Source organism: Myotis myotis, unplaced genomic scaffold (genome assembly GCF_014108235.1).
Source record: "Myotis myotis isolate mMyoMyo1 unplaced genomic scaffold, mMyoMyo1.p scaffold_m19_p_6, whole genome shotgun sequence".
NCBI lineage: Eukaryota > Metazoa > Chordata > Mammalia > Chiroptera > Vespertilionidae > Myotis > Myotis myotis.
This window is the reverse complement of record NW_023416368.1, coordinates 4,649,366-4,652,500: the sequence shown is the minus strand read 5'-3', so window position 1 is coordinate 4,652,500 and position 3,135 is coordinate 4,649,366. Positions and strand designations below refer to the sequence as shown.

General features: G+C 52.1%; 1 long non-coding RNA gene across 1 annotated transcript; it reads right to left on the bottom strand.

The window, feature by feature from the left end:
* Window positions 1–368: 368 nt before the first annotated feature.
* On the bottom strand, window positions 369–2,241 carry LOC118657929. The gene is made up of 2 exons (XR_004968147.1): window positions 1,186–2,241; window positions 369–965 (listed from the first exon to the last, which is right to left on the bottom strand). It is a non-coding gene; the product is annotated as an uncharacterized LOC118657929 (long non-coding RNA).
* Window positions 2,242–3,135: the final 894 nt, after the last annotated feature.

Genomic DNA, 3,135 nt, shown 5'->3' with positions numbered 1-3,135 from the left:
CAGAAATAGGTCTCCATTTTAAAGTGAAAGTTTCATGCTGCCCCTTCAAAACTCTAGAATTTGCTTCTTCTCATCTTCTTTTCTTCTTTTTCCCTATTTATTTTATTTTGTTTTGAGGAATAGGTTCCATTTGCAGCATAATGCACACTCCAAAATGTGCCAAGAGTCGAGCCTGTCTCTCTCACATAAGCTCAGACTCCAGGGGTCTGGATTTCTCAGGGAATAAATGAAGCCTGAGCCACTTCATTTATTTTTCAGGTTTTTCGGGGTATATGTTTTTAAAAATGAAGACATGCTGAAACAAAATTTAGGAAAATTGAAATATATTTTAAACATGTGCATTTACCAAATTCATGCTGTCAACACGGAAAAAAAATTACAAAGCGATATAATTATGCTATTCACAAGATAATTACAGGATTTATTAAAACATTAACTCATAACACACAGGCGGAGTGGTACAGTAATGAGACGCAAGCTTAAAACAGTGTGGTGAATATCTTCTCGACTTCTAGCAACTCCACTCGGTTAGAGATAACATCGGCTTTGTAATCTTAGGGCTTCCGTGGATACGGTGGCCACAGCATACTCTCCCGTCATCCATGTGTCCCGGCACCGGCCCCCTATGATGAGATGCCCCCTGAAACATCATCTGTGCAGCTCCCAGCAAAGAAAGGGAGAGCAGTGTGGAGTGGTGAGCACACTGGCACCCGGGTGGGCTGGGCTCGGTCAGCCGCACGCCTCATTGCAACACACTCTCTCTGGTCCTGGCACGAGTCACAGGCCCAGGTCTTGCACATGACATCTCTCTGGAACGGAATGTCCCCTGGGCCCTGGCAGGTAAACAGGAAGGACGTTAATGGGCCGACATGGTTTGCTTCCCTTTAAGATATTCAGGCTACCTGGGCTCAGCCCCAGGCAGGCGTGGAATCTTCGCCGGATCATCCCGTTTCAGCCCACCTACCCTAACATGGAAAGAAATGGTACACAAAACAGAAAAAAATCACCCACCACCCCACTCGTCATCAGCCACGTCAAGCATCCATTTTAGCCCTCCTTGATTTCTTCCTACTTATCTATATCGTCATAGGTAGGTACACACGTGCACGCACACACACACGCACGCACACGCACGCATCTTGAAATCAACAGAAACTGGATTCAAATCCCATCTCCCGTCTTTACCAGATGCAGGGTCTTGGGTAGGTGACCCCTTCTCCGAGCTCCAGGTTCTCATCTGTACAAAGGGGATGATAATAGTGTTAACTGTGTACGATTATCTCAGAAAAAGAAGTGGAACAATGCACAGGAAATGCCAATCACAGCGCCTGCCACATAGTAGGTGCTCAATAAACAGGAGCCGAGATGCTTGTCGCTGATTCTTTCGTTCAGTGAGCACTCAGTGAGCCGTTGCTGAGCCAGATCCAGCACAGAGCCTGTCCACCCGAAGCGCCACCTAGGGCCAGCGGAGGGCGGGGGGCGTGAGCGGCTGCGCACCAACATGGCCTGTGTTCTGGCAGCGATGAGGCCTGAACTGGCTGGACCGGGAAAACAGGCAGGAAAGAGCGGAACTTGGTTGACACGGGCTGCGCGGGGTCTGGGGGAGGTTTCAGAGGGGCAGTCTGGTGTTCTGCCTTGTACGCCGAGCATCGAATTGCAAGCACTTTGGATGTGGCCGCATAAGCTCCCCGTCCTTTGCGGCGGCTGCATCCCAATACACTGCTTCGAGGCGCTGTGTGCTTGCCTCCAACCCCCCCTGGCATTTGGGTTTGCGGTTACTGCTTGGCGCTAGTCGGACTATTAATGCGCATGCACGTGACAGCCTCCCTTTCAGGAATGATTTCTGTGTGACAAGTCCCAGGTGAAAGGGTAGGGGCCTTTCTTGAATAGCTCTCGCAGCTGCCAAGTGTGGTCAAATGGTTGACATCCTGGTTAGTATCCTACTTCTGTGTTTTGTCAGAATGGGTGAAGCTGGCGTCCCAATGCTGTGTTAGTTCCCATGTGTCTGATGCGTTGTTTGGTGCAGGAGCCTGGATAAAAATGAACACCAAGGACGGGCGTAAGGGAAGGAATGCAGGAAAGGCCACAGGGGCGGGGCAGGAGGCGGACGTGTGCCGAGCCTCCGGACGTGCTGGGGAGAAGGTGGCTTGCGTGCTGATGACACAGGGTCTTTCTTAATCACATTGTTTGCTTTTCGCCTCTCTTCCGTGGCTGCCCGAGTGAATAATTAACATCGGAATAATCACCACGGATGGTACGCACGGGGGAAAATTGTCAGCTCCAGCCCTGACTGCCTTTTCAGGAGGGTGGTGACTAGTAAACAGGGACCCTTTGTTCTGCTGAGCCCTTCAAAGGGTTGGGAAAGTAGCACAGGACAATATCTGGGCTCCTCCGTTAGCAATGGCGGTTGTTGGGGGGTGGTCGTCAGGCTGCCGTCTGTCTACCGTGACCTGAGGGCAGGGCAGGGTGAAGCCCACCCCAGGACAGAGGTGGATTAGGCTTCCAGGAGGCCCTGAGCTGGAGAGCGTGGAAGCCGGGGGAGGGGGGGGCAGGGGCGGGGGAGGTACTCTTTCTTGCCCTGATGGCTCTTTGAACAACATGGTGGTGGGACGGAGGCCAGACAGACGTGTGTCTGGTTCCTTCAGGTCAGAGAGGGTCCCGAAAGAAGGGCAAGGTGGAAGCGTGGCTGGATATACCTGTGCCCACAAATCTGTCCTCCGCAGGGACAAGGATACAGGCTGTGCACAGGACAAGGGCATGCAACTCCAACCTCAAGGTCAAATGGGGCTGAAATCCCCAGACAAGATGCCTTTCCTAATATGCATATGGTCCAGCCCTCGTGGGGTTTGGCGGGGTGACAGCAATGTGGACATGGCCCCCCTGCCTTCAGCCCCCATCACTCAACTCTTTGCCCCAGGGCACCACACAGGCACGACCATCGCCTACCTGCCCCGTGTCTTTGAGGCGTCTGGGGGGCTCACTCTGAAGCCGCACCATCCGGTTCGGTAGAATCACGTGCCTAGTACCAGCCGAGACCTGTGCCGTAGTGTACGTTCCATGCCAGATTGCGGAAATGAGCGCAAATTCGGAAACTCATTCATAGCATATTTTATATTGATTACAGCTTAACTGTGA